Raw genomic sequence first — 20,418 nt, forward strand, 5'->3', positions numbered from 1 at the left:
ATTTGAAAATTTGGAAACTTAAAATTAAATTTTGAAGAAGCTTTTTGGAAAATTTAGAGAAACAATTCAAATGGGTAAATCGAGTTCTGTCTTTCATTCTGAAACTGATAGCCTTTTATAGAGGGCTATTCTCTCTTTACATTATCTGAATCGGGAAATCATTACATTTGAAACTTTGATTAGAACTTTTCAGCGAATATATTCTCTGATTACAAAAATACAAATTATAGAACTATTTACTTGTCTTTTCTTGCAGGGAATCTCTCCTGTTCACACATCATTTCTTGCAGGGAATCTTTCCTTTTCACGCATCATTTCTTGCAGGGAATAATCCCTATTCACGCATTATTTTGTTGCAGGGAATCTCTCCTGTTCACACATCATTTCTTGCAGGGAATCTCTCCTGTTCACACATCATTTCTTGCAGGGAATCTCTCCTGTTCATACATCATTTCTGGTATTATTTCTTTTTGGACCTAGTGATGGTTACCGAAGTGGTATCATCTGCAAGATTCATCGTCTTGATTGAGGATGCTGAAGATTCATCTTCAGATTCGGAGTCTAATGAGCTGAACATTTCAGCCATGAGTTTTTTGTATTCTTTTTTGGTCTTGGCTTGAGCTAACATTGCACTAGCTGTTAACTTTGCTTGAAGAAATTTTGCTGTGGTTTGATTCGGGGCTACGGACTTACATAATCTTAGATTCTTGTTGAAAAAATTATCCAAATATTTTGAATCATATTTTTCATCATTAAATTTGTCCCACCATTTAGTCCTGTAGTTGCGAACTAATAATGGAATTCCAGTATGTTGGTCTTGCTCATTAGAATAATTCCATGAGACAATCCAAGAAATGCATAGTTTTGAGAAAAATTGATTGTCATGTAAATGTGTTTTTGATCTGGTTCAGGATGAAATTTGTCAAAGAATTTGGGTTATAAGTTTTGAATTTTTTCTGGTAGTATCTCAAAGGATGATGGTCTATACCAATTCCACCACTCTTGGAACCAGTTTGGGAATTTGAATTGGATGTCATATTTGAAATATATGAGCCAAGAATGTCTTATGTGTTGGTTTTTCATTAAGAAGGCATTGTACCATGCCATTTGGTAATCCTAATATGTAAAATATGGGTAATGGTTTATTTTGGTGGTAAATTTGGCTAGGAATTTCTTTGGAGAATTTGGGTCTTCACTCCAATCTCTTGGTCGAAGAATTTTTAATATTTGGGCTGTCGAATGGGTAATAAAATTTGGATCCTTTGGATCTGTGTAATGTTTGAACAATACTGATCCAGTTTGGACCAGTATATTTTCATAATAATGTTGGGGTTTTTGAGAATCCAATGGTTTGAAATACCACCCATTGAAAAGTTCTTTTGCAAGTATTTGTGGAGGTTTTTCTAAAAATTCTTTCTCCAAAACAAGAATTTTTTCAAAATATTTGTTTGGAAAATATTGTGAAGATTTTTGTATAGCAGTCTGTGAAGACACTGCTATCTCTTTTGGAAAAACATCTTGGAGAGAAGTCTCTTTTAAAACATTTTTAAGAGATTTTGGTTTGTGTAAAACAATCTCTTTATTTTTTGAAACCTTTGCTGCTTCAGCTGCAATTTGTTTGAGAGGAGTTTCCTCTTTCTTTTGTGAAAAGGCCAATGCTACTTCCTGGAGATTGAGAAAGGGACTCAATCCATTTTTTGATTTGAGAACCAATCTCATTGGATCTTGTGCATATTGAATTATTGCATTTTTGGAGGATTTTGACGACGACGATGATTTCTCATCTTCTTCATGACAAATTCAATACCATGACTTAATTGGTTTTGAGGTGATTTGGGTTTTGGATGATTCTTCTATTTTCTCATTTCCTTTGTCTCGAAGTTTGGGAAGCATTTTTTAAGAAACTCTCTAGTCAGAAAATCAGGCAAAGAATTAGTTTCTCCTTTGATGTATTCAATATCAAAATCAAATATGCTCAGGATTGCTTGCCATCTTGCAAAAATCTATTTGGAGGCAATGTTTTGAACATCTTTTTGTTAAAATTCTTTTGCTGATTTGCAATTGATTCGTAAAAGAAATTTTTGATTTAATAAATCACTTTGGAATTTTGTAATGCACAAAACAATTGATAAAATTTCTTTTTTAATGGTACTATAATTTTGCTGAGTAGGATTCCAGTGTCTGGAAGTAAACTGGACTATTTGCTCTTTTCCTCCTTTAATTTGTTTTAGGATCCCACCATATCCTATTTCAAAAGCATCTGTCTCAACTATCTTGGGGGCATTTTGATCAGCTAAATATAAACAAGGAAGCTTAGTGATTTGTTTTTTGATTTGGGTGATAATATTGGTATGGTTATTTGTCCAAGGTTGTGGATTCTTTTTGAGCCTATCAAATAACGGTTTACATAATTTGCTAAGACCTGGATAAAAGTCTATGACATAATTGAGGCTTCCTAAGAACCTTTGCAATTGAACCTTATCAAGAATTTGGTCTGGGAATTTGCTAGCAAACTCTATAGATCGTTCTATTGGGGTAATGGTTCCTTGGATAATATAATGACCTAAAAACCTTACTTTGGTTTGGAACAAACTTATTTTGGATTTAGAAACTACTAAACCATTATTTCTTATGACTTTTATAAAGATCGATATATGTTTGAAGTGTTTTTCTTAATTATCTGAAAAACTAATACATCATCGATGTATACTATTGTGAATTGAGAATATTGGTAAAAAAATATCATTCATTATTCTTTGAAACTCAGATGGAGCATTTTTTAACCCAAAAGGCATTACATTCCATTCATATTGTCCAAATGGTACGATAAATGCTGTTTTATATCTTTCTTCTTCTTTTATTTGGATTTGCCAAAATCCATATTTCATGTCAAATTTTTAGAAAATATTTGCATTACAAAGTTTTTGTAACAAATCTTTCTTATTTGGTATCGGGTATCTAATCTATTTTAAGGCTTGATTAAGAGGTTTGTAATTAATTACTAATCTTGGTGTTCCTCTTTCAAGTTCTGCATTTTTTATTACATAGAATGCTGAACAACTCCAAGGGAAACTGCTCTTCCTAATTAAATTTTTATTAAGAAGGTCTTGTATTTCTTTTCTACAAAATTCTTCCATTTCTTTGTTCATTTGTATGGGTCTTGCTTTTGTGGGTATTTGTCTTTCATCAAAATCGTTTTCATATGGTAATGTTACTTGTGTTTTTTCTGCTCCAAAAGGCATTAGGAATGTCGAACAAATTGTTGATTCTATTTCTTTTTGATTTGATCTATTCTTTTTGTATTTCTCTTTTCTTAATTGTTCCGTTAATTTTTAAAACATATTTCTTCTTTTAGAAAAGAGATTTGCTTCATTTATAATTAATTAAATTATTAATTTGCCCATTCGAATGGATAAAGATTTTAACAGTTGAGATTTCTTATTTTCGGTTTTTCTACAAAAGGAAATTCTACCTTAGTGTTTAAAACTTTGGTGGAGATAGAATTATTTGTTACTTTATAAGGTTTGAGTAATGATATGAATGGGGTTCCTAATATGACATCTTGGGTAATATATTTTACCATTAAAAAATGTTTGATATTTTATACCTTTGTTGGATATTTCGCATTGGGAATTTTGTAAGTAATTTTAGTTTTTTACCATTTGCGACTTTAAGAGATTCGATGTTTTATTATAATATTTTGTTGGAATTATTTCTTCTCTAATGCAGTTTTGGTCCACTCCTGTATCAAAAAGGGCTATTGTTTCTAATTTAAATTCATTATTTATAACAATACTTATTTTTATTAAATATCTTTGAATAGATACTTCAGTTAAAATCATCATAGATTCTTGCGTATTTTCTTCAGGTTCAGGTTCAGTTTCTGAAGAACTTTTTTCTGCGATTTCGTGTTTTAAGGACCCCATTTGTTCTTTCATTTCTTGTTGTTCTGTTTTAAGTCGAGAAAGTTCCAATTTAATGCTTTTATTTCCAAATGTAATTGAATTTATAATTTGCCTTGGTTTTATTTTTTCATATTTATTAAATATTATGTCTTGTATATTATACATTTGTGATTGACTAGATATGATTTCCTTTTCTTTTTCTCGGTTTATCTTTTAATGAGGATTTTAATTTCAAAAGGTATTCTCTTTTAAGCTCTAGGTCTTGAATTTTATCAATAACTTCAATCATAAATTCTTGATCTTTGGTTAACATGTTAATTGAAGGTTCATTTTCATCACTAGAAGACGTGATGTTGTATGTAATTCATCTATTTGTAATTCATCTGTTTACAGATGTATCATTTTCGAAGAAGTTGTTTCTAATAGGATTTCATTTAATTTTGTTCTATCTCTTCATCTAAATTTAAATTATTGATTTTTCTTTTGATTTTACAATATTTTGAAATATGTCCTGGTTTTCCACATCTATAACATTTTATTGTTTTATCAATTTTGTTTTCTGCTTTTTGTTGTTTCTTCCTTTTCGTATTTTCTATATTTAGGTTTTTATAATATTCTGAAATATTCTTTTCCTATTTTTGGCTTTTCAGGGCAACATGTTTTTGAAGAAGAAGGTTCATTCGATGTTAAATTGGTGACAAAATGATCCTAATTCATTTCTACATTGATATCTTTCTTTCTTAAGTTGTTTTTGTAATTTTAAATCTTGACAAATTTTAATCCTTCTTTTGGGTGAAACTAATTAGTTCACCATATGTAAGCTTTTCATATGGAATAATACCTTTGTAATTTTCTTTTATTTGATTCCTAAGTTTTTCTCCTAATAAAGTGGGAAGTCCTGTTAGAAATTTTTCTTTCCAAAATGGTTGTTGGTTATCAGATCTTTGCATAACTCTGGTCATAAAGACATCTTTATACCATTTAAAATCGGTTAATTTTTTACATTTTAAATTTGATAATAATTCTGAATTTCTATCTTTAAGATGAGAAGGATCTCCAATAAAATGTTTAGAGATTTAAAGTTGCTACTGCATCTTGGATTTCTCTTCCTTGTTCGTCTAAAATAATTCTATCTTGGTCATCTTTTTTTATTGCTTTTAAAATTTCTTCATGTTGGGTTTTAGTGAGTGCATGATCCCACCATCCTTTTAATTGACCAGTAAATCCAGCAACTAAAAGATTAGCTACGTATGATCACTAATTAATCCATTTTGATTTTGGGTTTTATAAACATTTGAAACCATTGTCATTTGTTGTAATAAACTAAGAATATTGTATTCAAACATTCCATCTATATTCCATTCATAGATTGTATTAGCATTGTATTTATTTTGGAAAACATGCTTTTCTTCTATGTTAAGATCAAGTGCTGTGATTTTTGGATAATATAATCTTTTTGGTTCTTTCCAAGCCATCTTGTTAATTTGTTGTTCATCTGACTGATCCGAGTCAGATTGGGAAGATTGGTGTAATGTATTTACTGAATATTAGGTTTTTATTGGGGTATCAAGGGCAATTAATTCAGACTCGTAGCTTTCCAAAGCATTAAGTCTATTCTGGATTTCTGTTAGGAATTCATTTTGGGATTTTTGGAAAGTTTTTGGAATCTCATAAGGAATATTGAAGAAGCTTTTATAGAGGGCATTCTTCAATTTAATTATTTTATAATATTTAATTATTTTTCGACAAGAATTTAACTAAAATAGCACGATTTTAAGTTAAAAAGGGCATGGAAAAACACATAAATTTTCGTGTTTCCACATCCCCAAACTTAATTCAGTGCTCATCCCGAGTAATGCACAAATTTGAAAAGAATTTTTCTCATAAACACTTTTTGAAAAACTTCTTCAGAACAACATTCTTCCCAAAATCACGAAATCAATATACTTAGGCTCAAAAACAAGAAATTTGATAATTATGCTACTCAAGTATATATATCGTTTAAACTAATCTCAAAAATTACTACAATAGCAAAATTAGACTAAATGTTTCTTAATAAAGACATGTTAATCCCTTATTCAAAATTAAACTGCAATCATTAAGCTTAACTGATTCCTTCATATGTTGAACAAAGCAATTTCTCTCTACTAATGTAGGTAACATTGTAACTTTAAATCAATAGGTCTTTAACAAGGTTGTAACGTGGCTGGGTTTAGGGATAGGTAAAAGATATATAATTTTAGGTTTAAAAAACCCTAGACTCAGCTTGTATCGGACCTTTCGAAATAATTACCTTTAATACATCAACTTTTCTTTTCTTTTCACATGCTCTTTAGTGCAATTTACTTCAAGTACATATGATTTTTTTTCGAGTATCTTACTGCATGTACTACAATTTTTAGAGCATTTCATACTTCTTTGCAACTCCCCCAAACTTATTTTCAAAAAATACTTAGAATATTACCGAGTCTAGTGTTTGGGACATTTTTAAGATAATTAAGAAAAGTGATGGCTAACTTTGTAAGGGTTCAAATAAAATTAGGCCATAAAGTCTCAAAGTTGGGTTTCAAAGGATAAAAATTTCATCATGGTTGGCTTGAAAGGCTCAAACGGTCCAAACAACAGTTTCCTAAATCATTTTCAACGTTCCATGCTTCCTAGGATTTCGCCTCAAGAAACTACTAAGTCAATTCTAAAGACTTAAACTTTCATGCATGCCTAACTTTCCTAAAGAACTAAAATTTTATGGTATGATTTACATGCTTTATTAGAAATACATTTCATGTCATTATTAAGCTAACATAACAATTTATTGAAATAATCAAACTTTATTCATACTTAAATTTAACATACTTAACAAAATTCAAATTTATTTAATAAAAATATATCATATTCATAATTAAAAGAAATTTTTTATTCTGAGTGAAAATAATTTCAATTTTCGGCCCCCTCAACTTAAAATGAACAATGTCCTCATTGTTTAAAGTGAATAGATACTATACACCAGATAGAATTCCAGAAAAGAGGAGGTGAGTCAATTTGACTACTTAAGTACCAAGCTCTTCCTAGATCCAATCCTAGACATGTATATACCTATTGCCACAATTTAAACTTTACTACTTGTCCATATTTACTTTTGATTCCCATCTCTTTTTTTATTGTGTAGAAATATAAAAATTCCTAATTAATCCAAATTCTAAGCTAAGTTGATAAAAATTAATATATAAATTATAAATTATAAATTATAAATTATAAATAATATAATTATATATTAAAGTTTATCAAACTATTAATAATATTAAACATATTTATTCTAGATGCTTTTGAAAATATTCACAAAGAAAGGCACCTAGTTTTTTATTTACGAAAAGAGCGACTAAATTTTAGAAATAATTCAATTAAGTCCCTAGACTTAATGAAAATTTAAAATTGAGTTGCAAATTAAAACTTGGATCAAAATTGACCCTTTTATTTGAAACTAAAAATTTATTTTTCCATTTAGGGGATAATTTCTTGAAAAATTATGTCAAAATAAATTCCCAAGAAAGATTGGAGGGGTCACAAGCGGTCTTACTTAAGTTCCAATCTCCTAGACAGAATTTAATTAAACATACTTTACCCGAAAATATACCCTAAATCATTTATTCAAAACGAAAAAAGAAAAATTAAGTATTCGATAAAATGAACGAGATTTTATCCCGTTCAATTTTATCTCCCTGATAATGTTTCAGGCGCTGAGCATTAACTCAGAAATTACCTCCCTTACCTTGGAGTTCAACAACTCCGTATGGATAGACTTGGTGAATCGTAAATGGACCGGACCAACATGATTTTAGCTTACCTGGAAAGAACTTCAATCTGGAATTGAACAACAAGACTTGCTGACCTGCTTCAAATTCTCGAACTCGAATGTGGTTGTCATGCCATTTCTTGAGTCTTTCTTTAAGTAATTTGACATTTTCATATGAGAACATTTGAAACTCTTCTAACTCATTGAGTTGGAACATCCGTTTCTCTTTCACAAGCTTAGGATCCAAATTAAGCTGTTGAGGAGGCCAGTAAGCTTTGTGCTCTAACTCCAATGGTAGATGGCAGGCTTTCCCAAAGACCAACCTATAGGGTGACATCTCTAACGGTGCCTTGTATCCTGTTCTATAAGCCCATAAAGCGTTATCTAATCTTGTGGACCAATCTCGTCGGTTCGGGTAAACTACATTCTCAAGTATGCCTTTGATCTCCTTATTTGCCAGTTCAGCTTGCCCATTTGTCTGCGGATGGTAAGCTGTTGCAACCTTGTGTTTCACTCCGTGCTTGTCTAATAACCATTTTAACCACTTGTTCACAAAGTGGGATCCTTCATCACTGATGATAGCTCTTGGGGTTCCAAACCTTGTGAACACATGCTTCTGCAGAAACTTTATCACAACCTTAGTATCGTTTGTCGGATATGCCTTAGCCTCGACCCTCTTAGACACATAGTCTACTGCTACTAGTATGTACTTGTGACCACAAGATGGAGAAAAAGGACCAAGAAAGTCAATACCCCATACATCGAACAACTCTACCTCAATAATGTTTGTTCGAGGCATTTCATTTCTGTTGGTGACATTTCCAACCCTTTGACATCGATCACAACTCTTCACGTAAGCATATGCATCCTTGAATAGTGTTGGTCAAAAGAATCCAGCTTGTAATACTTTGGCCGCTGTACGTGTACCTCTAAAGTGTCTCCCACTTGGAGCTGAGTGACAATGGTATAAAATCTTCGGTATTTCATCTTCTGCCACGCATCTCCTAATCATATGATCTGCACACTTTTTAAACACATATGACTCTTCCCAGAAATAGTACTTCACATCGTGAAGAAACTTTTTCCTTTGTTGATACGTCTTATCAATTGGCATCAAACTAGAAGCTAAATAGTTAGCAATATCAGCAAACCAAGGGGTATTATGGACATGATTTACCTTTAAGATACGTTTGTTAGGAAACGTCTCCTGAATTGGTATAAGAGGAGAATTCTCTTCTTGTGGCTCCAATCTGGACAAGTGATTTGCTACTTGATTTTCGACTCCCTTTCAATCTTGAATTTCTAGATCGAACTCTTGAAGTAGAAGTACCCATCGGATCAGCCTCGGCTTAGCGTCTTTCTTCGCAAGTAAATACTTAATTGCCGAGTGGTCCGTATAGACAGTCACTTTGGTACCTACCAGATAAGATTGAAACTTGTCGAAAGTAAACACTATAGCAAGTAACTCTTTTTCTGTTACCGTATAATTCAGTTGAGCTCCTGTTAGGGTTCGACTTGCGTAGTAGATGGGATGAAAAACTTTGTTCCTTCGCTGGCCCAAGACAGCTTTAATTGCGAAGTCACTTGCGTCACACATCAATTCGAATGGGAAATCCCAGTTTGGTGTGATGATTATGGGTGCCGTGACTAATTGACTCTTCAAATTGTTGAAGGCTTTTAAGCATTCCTCATCAAACTTGAATATAGAGTCGTTCTCCAATAATTTGCATAAGGGTTTCGCAACTTTGGAGAAGTCCTTGATAAATCTTCGATAAAAATCGGCGTGGCCCAAAAAGCTCCTAACACCCTTTACAGATGTTGGAGGTGAGAGTTTCTCAATAACGTCTAACTTTGCTTTGTCTACCTCGATCCTATATCTCATTATCCGATGCCCTAGTACAACTCCTTCTCGTACCATAAAATGACACTTTTCCTAGTTGAGTACGAGATTTATTTCTTCGCATCGCCTTAGTACCTTAGTTAGATTAGCTAAGAAATCATTGTAAGTATCTCCGGATACTGAAAAATCGTCCATAAAAACTTCCAAATATTTCTCAACCATGTCAGTAAAAATAGACATCATACATTTTTAAAATGTAGCAGGTGCATTACATAAACCAAATGGCATGCGTCTAAATGCAAATGTATTGTACGGGCAGGTGAATGTCATTTTGTGTTGATCTTCCGGTGCTACTGTAATCTTATTATACCCTGAGTATCCATCGAGAAAATAGTAGTAATCTTGTCTTGCAAGTCTATCCAGCATCTGGTCCAAGAACGACAAAGGAAAGTGATCTTTCCTAGTCACATTGTTGAGCTTCTGGTAATCGATGCAGATTCTTCATCCCGTAATCGTTGTAGTCGGTATCAACTCGTTGTTCTCTTTCTTTACGACCGTGATACCTCGTTTTTTTGGCACGCACTAGACCGGGCTTACCCATATACTGTTTGAGATGGGATAGATGATACCCGCATCTAACCACTTGATGATCTCTTTTTTTACTACGCCCTTTATGATGGGGTTCAGTCTCCGCTGTCCATCGATTGTCCCTTTTTTTTCCATATTCCAGGATAATCTTGTGCATGCATACAGATGGAATAATACCGCGAATATAGGCTGTGGTCCATCTGATGACCTTCTTGAATTATTGCAGAACTAAGATAAGTTTTTCTTCTTGCTTAGTGGTCAATTCTGCTGAAATAATCACAGGCAGAGTAGAAACATTACCTAAATAAATGCATTTTAAATGAGAAGGTAATACCTTGAGTTCTAATTTAGATGGCTCCTAGATCGACGCTTTTGGTTGGGAATAGTCCCTCTTTTCTAACTCCAAAGATTGAAAACGGGATTGCGGATTAAATCCCCTTTAATTAGCTTCTAGCAAAGCTAAGTATTCATCATCCTATTCATCATTTGGAGGATCCAATGTCAAAATTATTTTTAGTGGGTCCTCAACACAATTGAGTTCCTTCTCCACTACTAAATCTTCTAAATCGGACACTGTAGAGCAATCATGCATTGTGTCAGGAAATTGCATAGACTTAAAGACGTAAATGTTACTTGATCATCCTGAACACGCATAGTGAGCTCACCCTTCTACACATCAATAAGGGTCATTCCAATTGCTAGGAACGAACCTCCTAGGATGATTGGTACTTCTTTGTCTGCTTCAAAATCTAGAATTACAAAGTCAGCAGGAAAGATAAACTTATCTACACGTACCAATACATCCTCGATTTTTCCTTCATGATGTGCTAAGGATCGATCTGCTAGTTGAAGCATAACTGTAGTTGGTTTAACTTTTCCTATCCCCAACTTTCTAAATATTGACATAGGCATCAAGTTGATACTTGCACCTAAGTCACATAAGGTCTTACCATAACATGTTGCTCCAATGTTGCACGGTATGGTAAAACATCCAGGATCCTTCAATTTTGGAGGTAGTTTGTCTTGAAGGTATGCACTGCATTCCTTTGTCAGATTTACCGTCTCAAATTCTCCAAGTTTTCATTTCTTAGACAAGATATCTTTCATGAACTTGACATAGTTCGGCATTTGCTCAAGTGACTCAACCAATGGGATGTTGATGTGAAGTTGCTTGAGTACGTCAAGGAACTTCTTGAATTGAATCTCCCGCTTCTGTTTCTGAAGTCTTTAAGGGAAAGAGTGGTGGTGGTTTCATTACTAGGACTGATTCTGGTTGATTCATCTTTGGCAATAATTTTGCATCTAACGACATTGTTAGTTGATCAGAATTAGCTGGTCCTGAGGTTACTTTGTCGGGTTTTGCAGATTCTGGTTCTGGTGAAACTGGAATTTCAACACTTGGTTGAACTTTTTCTGAATCTTGAGCATCAGTTGGCTCCTTTTCAACTTCGACAGTGTTGGGCTCTACTATCTTTCCGCTCCTCAATGTCAACACTTTACAATGTTCCTTCCTCAGATTTCTCAGATTCTTCGTGTCACTAGGTAGAGCACCTTATGGTCGATTCCTAAGTTTAGTAGCAAGCTGGCCCGCTTGATTCTCCAAATTCCTTAGAGTGGCGTTGTTTTTTTCTCCATGTATGCCTTTAATAGATTCTCTAAGCTATTGGATGGCTCCGCTTGGGTTGGTTCCTGAACTTGTTAGAGGAAACTAGGCAACTAAGTTGGTTTAGGCTATGTGTAAGTGTTACTGGTTCTAGCCCCTTGGTTACTCCAGGAAAAATTCGAGTGATTTCGCCACGATGAGTTATAAAATTTGGATTGCAGTCCTTGCGTGCCTCAGTTTTGGTTTTGGTTACCCATGTAATATACGGATTAGTGGTTCGATGGACATTCTTTAAATAAATGTCCTTCTCCACAATACACACAGGCTATATTCTGAAATTGGTTAGGTGGTTGGGCTGCAAAATTGTTAGACCCATTAGTGGTAAGGTTCTTAAGCATTAAGGATATTGAAGATTCTTGAGATGCGAGTGAAGTGAGAGCGTCCACTTCATGTATTCCAGCGACTCGTCTTCATGTTGCTGCTTGATTGGTTGGCCATTGATAATTGTTGCTGGCAATCCTCTCAATAATTTCATAAGCCTTATTATAAGGCTTAGAAAATAGATCACCATTAGCAGAGGCGTCCACTACCATCCTCGTGTGAGCGTTGAGACCATTATAGAATGTCTCATGTTGAATGCAATGTGGAATTCCATGATGAGGGCACTTTTGTAATAACTCTTTGTACCTTTCCCATGCCTCATATAGGGACTCATCATCCATTTTTTGGAAGGCAGTGATCTCATTCCTCAACTTGGCATTCTTGCTCGGTAGGAAATACTTCATGAGGAATCTCTCAGCTAACTCTTACCATGTAGAAATAGAGTTCAGTGGTAATGAGTTCAATCAGGCACGAGCTCTGTCCTTAGCGAAAATGGGAACAACTTCAATCGTAATGTATCTTCGGGTACTCCAGCTAACTTGAAAGAATCGCTCACTTCTATAAATAGTCTTAAGTGAAGATGAGGATCTTCAATAGGCATTCCACTGAATTGACCCACAATATGAAGCATCTGGAACATGACTGGCTTCAGCTCGAATTGTTGTGCCTCGATTTCGGGTCTATTAATACCCAGATTAAGATCGTTAAATACTGGCACGACATACTATCGTATAGATCTATCCCTATCATCAGCAATAAGGATAGGATTCTGAGCAAGGTTTGCTCTGTTTCCTTGATTCATATTCACAAAGTTTATCTCTTCGGTCCTTCTCTGGTTCGCTTGTCTTCTTTGCTGTTGAAAGGTTCGTTCTATTTCAGGGTCCACAGGGAGTAAGTCGATAATCTGGTCAATACTCATAAACACTTGAAATAATCACAAAAAGATTAAGTAAAGATTTAAACAGGAAAGTAAATAGACCAAAATGTAAAAACAGATTCACAAATAATGGTTTTTTTTAAAAACAGTCCCCAGCAACGGCGCCAAAAACTTAGAATGACGAAAATGTGCAAGTGTACACAATCGCAACAAGTAATAAAGTGACAAGTAAATGTCGAGTTATCGTACCCACAAGGACTGTAAAAAAGAATATTTATGAAATTAATGTTAAAACACTTTGGTGATGGAAAATATTTTGGTTTAAAGATGATTAAAAACTAAGGGTTAAAAACTAAGTAAAAAAATTAAAAATAAAAAGGTTCTAATGCACAATTTCAAATAAGGTTTAATCAAGATGATATAATTGTGTTGGATTAATTACATTCTTTTAACTTAGAATTATTAAACTTATGTTTATACTGCTACGAACAAATTCATGGTAACTCGGTAATTTGCTAACTACTGCTCATACATATTTATTAGATTAATCAATATCTTGAACATTTTTCAATTTCAATCCAAGCAATTAATCAATCTTCACAAGCATATAAAAGATCAAGTGAGGTAACAGAGTATTTCTACCTTGAAACAGTTTAATCACAATAATCTTGCAAGTTATGCAAGGCATATGTATCGCCAAATACAATGCTAAATTAACTTCAGCTACCTTAGAAGAATAAACATGCACTGATTAAGTATTGTGTCGACTAATTACAATTTCAATACAATTTAATAATTAATTGATTAGTTATCTAACAATTAATATTCCAAGAATAACTTAGGCATGTTTTTACTTAATCAAGCATCTTACCGAGGCCTATAACAACACAAACACAATTTCAATAATTCAAGCAGACAAAATATAATCAACCCAACACAAATTAAATTCAAGCTATATTTATTAAAATAAAAATTTCAATAGCATAAATATTCATAAACATGTTTGTCAAAACAACAACAAAATTTAAAGAGATACAGAACAAGAAGCAAATCCGATGATTCTCCGTGGCTTGACTGAGTTCTCTGTTCTTCGTTCTCCGTTATCCTCGGCTATCAAGGTGGCTTATGAACACTTTAATTGCTGCTCAAAAATGGCTGATGAGGACTTCTTTCCCAAGAGAAGAAATCGGAACTTGAACAAAAGGGAAAATGGAAAGGAAAATTTGAAAGAAAGTGAGAGAGGAGATGAGAGAATGAGAGTGTGAGGGATGAGTTGAATGATAAGCAAGGGGTGACTTTTATAGATGATTGTGGCTGCTAAAAATAGCAAATTACATCAGCCAAGGAGACCCCCCTTGGCTGGCCACACACATGACAAAGTTGAGAGATTCAACTTTGCTAAAAATAGCCTCGGGCAAATTCATAAAGTCACATTTTTTGGAGGGGTTTGAATGCAAGGTTGAAAGTTCTTCAAGGGATTTTTTGCAAGCTTATTTAGTCAAGTAAAATGCTGATTTAGGTCAGCATATGGACGGTTCTTGGCAGCCCAATTGGTGGATGGTTTGGTTCACTAGATTCGGTTCAAGCAATGTTGTTCAACTGGACCCTTTTTTTCCGTAATTAATTAAGAATAATTTATTTATCCCAAATTAAATTTGGAATAAATTAATATTAATTATATTATGAATTAACACACAGTTTTGGACCATCTTAGGCTGGAAACAAATTTGCCTCGATGCTTCAAATTGCTTCTCGATTTTATTCTTCGAGCATTATCTACCGAACCAATTTTCGCCCTTTGTGCGAATCTATCGAAAATAGTCAAAATTAATTATAAAATTAATTAAAATTCATCATGTTCATATTTTTAACATAATTTAATTATTTTATAATATTTAATTATTTTTTGACAAGAATTTAACCGAAATAGCATGATTTTAAGTTAAAAAGGGCGTGTAAAAACACATAAATTTTCGTGTTTCCAGTGTGGTATGTAAACTCTTAAACTACACTAACTTTGGAACTTATTTTTCTATTTTTAGATTACATATTTGGTTTGGTTATTTCTGTGTGCTTGTTTTATGTGCAGTGAATCACCCTGAAAAACTACACAACGTTCAAAAGCTTTAGCAAGGAGGTGGACCCCTAGCTAGTCTGACACTCCATTCTAGGGAAGTCTGGTAACCTTCTATCTTTTTCAAGAACACATTAGAGATAATATGTAGTCTAAGAGTGGGAGTATGCACATAGTTTTATGTGTTTTATTCTTTCGTACTTTTATGTTATTCTGTGTGTTTATTTTCAATTTTTTCCATTTGAAAAAAATCAAAAACACCAAAAATATTTTTCATTTTTTATTTTGTGTAATTGCATGGTGCTTGGACTACAATTAGGTAATAAGTTATTAGTTTTAAATATTGAATACTGAACATAGAATTGGCAAACTTATAAATTTCAAATGATACTAGATAATTTGTTATTCTTAAGTCTAGACTAGTTAGTTCAATTAGTTAATGTGTATAATAGGGTAGAGACAATAACCTAAATGAAAACGTATAAAGTGTACCATAGGATGAATAAAATATACAGATCATTATAGAGAAATAATTTGAATTGTTAATTGTTCGTTTAAGTAGATGTATGCTTGAAAGAATTGGTGTTATTTGATTGATTCGGGAAAGATCTTAGGCATTGTTTGAAATAGCTTAGAGCCTAAAAGCTTACTTGTTGCTATGTACCCCTAGTTCCCATTGCCTCTATATCTATTAACATTTTAACTTAGTGAACTAATTATGTTTGCATTATGAATAAACAAGTTAAATAAATATCACTCTTAAGTTGCATGCGAGATAGTTCTTGTACGAGTTCGATGTTTTACCACTATGTGACTCAACTGTTTGATATAGTCCAAGAGTCATCTTTTCTTTTGCATGTTTAGCATGTTTGCTTGAGGACAAGCAAAGAGTTAAATCTGAGAGAGTTTGATCTGTCGTAATTTGATATGGAAAATTAGACTTTCCCAGTATACTTAAGGAGCTTATTCTCAAGCAAAGTAACGTCTTTTTTTGTAGTTTTTCGTAATTTTTAGATTTTATTTTAATAAGTGTAAATGACTTATTTTTACTCATTTGAGACCCAATTTTGCCAATAGTGTCATTAGGGGCCCTCATGTATGGTTGAGTGATGTAGGGATGTGTTAAAGGTTGAAATCGAGCGAGAACGGCACCAAAGGAGAGGGTATTATGATATCCAAACCTTGGAATCCCGATACCTCCAATAGACTTGGGATTGGAGATCACCCTTTAGTGGTATTGTGATATCCACTCTCCAAGAAGTCCCCCAAGTTTGAAATTGTCCAAGGTATCATGATATCCTTTTCCTTGGTATTGTGATACCGATATCGTGAGGGGACAAAAATGAACAAAAAGGGTAGTATTTGACCGAAGCATCAATCATTGAAGGCCTGTTTAAGGGTATTTTGGGTACTAGAATTGGGTCAAAATAGCTTTTATATCAACCAAAATTTGCCTGAGAGAGAAAAAAGGCCACTTTACCTTAGTTTAGGCTTAGTTTTCCCTAGGTTTTCTCTTAGCTTTTCTTTCTCTTCTTCTAGGGTTTCTTATTTTCATTTCCTTACCTGTAGATTTTACATTTCCCAACAACTTTTGTTTTTTAGTTGTTCTTAGTGTTAGTTAAGTTAGTTAACACTGTAGTTTAGGCTTATTTGCACTTTTAGTCCCTGTACCTTGGTTGTAAGGCATTTTCAGATTTAGTTTAATGTTTTTCAATTTCATTTACTTTACACTTGTTAAAATTTGTTCCTTTTATGTTTATTGCTTTAGATTTCTTGTTGAATGTTTCTTTTTACATGCATTTTTATTTTTCTTGCATAAAAATCTCATCTTTTATATTTTTCTCAAGCTTTCTTTAATGGCTTCTTTGTTCTTCATTTTCATGGTTGTTAGTTTTATTTCCAACATGAGTCGCTAAACCTTGAAGGGGGTTGGTTGGTGAAGATTTAGTGAGCTGATTTTTGGATAAAGGACCAAATTGTGATAAATTGGATTAATTTGAATGAACTTAAAAATTAGGATTGACAACCATAAGGGAACATTTATGCAAGTGAGATCGAGAGGATATCTTGTTGGTCACCAATTCATTAGTCTTAGGTTAACTGGTGAGATAGAGAGTTAATCTGGATTGATTTGTCTAACTTGGTAAATTGGAGACCGAGAGGTAAAATGGAGCCATTTTGAGAGTTTAAGCGATTTGGATCCCTAATTTAAGTATTAGTGAAAAATATCAATGCCAAACAACCACTGGTTGTTATTTAATTATTAATTTTGTAACTTTACATATTCTACAACTTAGTCCCTGCTAACTTGATGGTAAAAGAGATTAATTTCTCTTGACTTTACGATTTTTCATAATATAAATTTTTGCAATTAGTTGGTTAGACTCTTTATTTTATACGCATGTTATTTAGAAATTGTTCAATCCACGATTCTCTTGGATTCCATCCTTGGAATACTCTAGTGTTACACTGTAACACTACAAATATTACAACTGGCCTGTCACACTTGCAGTAAAACAACAAAAAATATATTTTATTTTAATTCTCAAGTGTTGATTTCCACTCTCTCCCGTTGTTCGTTAGATCGGGGGAGAGAGGCAGTCAGTAGTCTCATCGGCAGTGGTATAAAAAGTTTGATTCATTCATGTTAAGTATTGGTTTCGTTCAGAGCAAGTGTGACGGTTGTGTATATTTACAATGCTTAGATGATGAATCATTTATTTATTTGTTGCTTTATGTTGATGATATGTTAATTATGGCTAAGGATCCATCAGAAATAAATCGAGTTAAAACCATGTTGAACTTTAAGTTTGAGATGAAGGATCTTGGTGTAGCTAAGAAAATTTTAAGGTGGGAAATTTCGAGAGATAGACATTCTAGGAAGCTATTTCCATCACAACAGACATACATCGAAAGAATTCTTGAGCAATTTGGAATGCAAGATTCTAAACCAGTTAGTACTCCCTTAACTGCACACTTCAGACTTTCGGCTTTAGAATCACTACAAACCGAAGACAAAGAAAGATACATGTCCTTGGTTCCTTATTCCAGTGGAGTTGAAAGTTTAATGCATGCAATAATTTGTACTCGTCCGAATATTTTACATAATATTAGAGTAGTAAGTAGATACAAGGCCAAACCCGACAATTTACATTAGCAAACTGTTAAGTGGATTCTTAGATATTTGAGAGGGACATTCAATACTTGTTTGGAATACGAAAAATGTTCAGAAGGTCTAGCCAGTGTAAACTCTAAATTATATAGGTTTTTTTAGTAGTTTATGAAACTTTTTTACTTAAAATAATATTAATTCCAAGTATTTAATAATTAATTGGGAAACTTTTGTTCATATTAAGATAATGGGCATAATTTAATTAAGAATGCAATTTTGTGATATTTTGCATTAAATTTGTACATAATTTAATTTTTTTATGCTACATATTAATCTTGATTTAATTGTTGCAGTTCAACCAAGGACTTTGGCATAGCTTATTTATTAAAGCTACATGGACATGAGCCAAATTCACTCTATATGGCCTACAAAGGGAAGGAAAAATAGGTCATGAGGAAATTAATTTGACCCAATTAAAGTTTGTGCAATTGATGAACAAGTCTGACAAGCATTTGGGTTATCAACCTGTCCAAAAAGGGAGAATGAAGCCCAATTCAGCAAGGGTATTTGGGCAGCTCAAAATTCACTTTTGGGAGATTTACTGGAGATCCTGACAATTGAAAGTAAATAAAAAATTAGCACACAAACTTTACCCTTGAAACCGTCCACCACCTTGCTTGATTCAAGCATGATTTCATGCATGAATCAAGCAACTAAATAAACTCTTATCTCCATAGTTTATGGTCGGCCATGGGAAAGAGAAACCTAAGGGACTTTAAGCTATTTTTAGCAAACCTACTAGCCATCCATCCACTATAAATACTACCCTCTACACCCTCAACAATTATCCCTCATTCAACATTCATTCTTCATCTCTCATTCTTTCCTCTCATTACATTTTCTCTCTCTTTCACGTATAGCAATCCCCATTTTCCCTCTACATTAGCTAGCAAATCCTTGAGAAAATACTCTCTTGGCCAGCCACCTTGAGGAGCACTTTGCGAAGGGGCAAACACGAGGATTGGAGGAAGCCACTACGATTGATTCCCGAAGAACTGTCGAATCAATTATAGTTTATTCTTCCCTATCTTTGTTTTATTTTGGATATTAATCATGTTCAAAATTTGTTTTGTTATTTTTTCATCAACAATGGTAGCTTAATTTTTTTAGCTAGAATGATTACATCAATTAAATGAAATTCATTTAAATTATGTTTATGATGTTCCGTGCCTCAGTCATTCATGCTTTCAATTAAAATCATGCATGTATTTCATTCATGAAAATGTTATTGAATGCATCAAAATTAGTTTATCAATCCTAACCAGATAGCGATTAATGGATGTAGTAATTGAAAGGAGCATGCTTAATTTAGATCATAACTCGATTAAATTAAAGGTTTGTAATAACTTGTGGGAGCTCTATTGCCTTGCATAGCTTTTAGATTTATTTGATTAAATTGTTTCAAACCTAACTCATCCCTATTACTTCACATGAATTCGAAGAAACCCTTAGTTAAATATGATCATGGTAATATGTATGTTTTTTCTAAGTAAAATATTCCAGAAGGATTTAAAATTGGTTTCAAGCTTATGAAAGATTGAGTTGCCATGAAATATTTTTCGGAACATTATTAAGCATGATGTAAATTAACTAAGTTGAATGATGTGATTATTCTAGCCTATTCATGTTATTGATTGTTGAAGTTTTTGAATTTGCTGCTAAACCCAACTCATTCATTCCATTGCATACATTGCATTTAGGTTAATTTGCATTAGGGATCACTTTGTATCTAGATTATTTAATTTTATTTCATCATCAATCACCTCAAAAATATTGTGTTTTTCTTACCAAATTGTTAATATTAATTTTACAATTAATTGATTAACATACACAGTCCCTGTGGAGACGATAACTCTTTTACTTACATATTACTTGATAACGACTGTGTACACTTGCACAAACCATGCGTTACAAGTTTTTTGCGTCATTACCAGGGACTGTTGCGTTAATCATTTTTTGTGAAATTACTCTTTGCGATTTGGTTTTTGTTTTATTTATTTTATTTCTAACTTTACTAATTAATTTTTATTCTTTTTTGTTTAATTTTTGTGATTTATTTTCAGGTGTTTATGAGTATAAATCAAATCATCAATTTATTACATGTAGACCCTGAAATTGAACAAATATTTAGACAAAGAAGACGAGAAAGGATAGCCCAAAGACAAGTCGAAATAGAGCTTGGAAATCA

The 20,418-nt window shown here is 33.0% G+C and overlaps 1 non-coding gene across 1 annotated transcript; it reads left to right on the forward strand.

The window, feature by feature from the left end:
• The first annotated feature begins 12,374 nt into the window (after positions 1-12,374).
• LOC128039522 (small nucleolar RNA R71) lies at positions 12,375-12,481 on the forward strand. Its single transcript, XR_008194022.1, has one exon. It is a non-coding gene; the product is annotated as a small nucleolar RNA R71 (small nucleolar RNA).
• The last annotated feature ends 7,937 nt before the right edge of the window (positions 12,482-20,418 follow it).

This window comes from Gossypium raimondii, chromosome 2 (assembly GCF_025698545.1).
Source record: "Gossypium raimondii isolate GPD5lz chromosome 2, ASM2569854v1, whole genome shotgun sequence".
Taxonomy (NCBI): Eukaryota; Viridiplantae; Streptophyta; class Magnoliopsida; order Malvales; family Malvaceae; genus Gossypium; species Gossypium raimondii.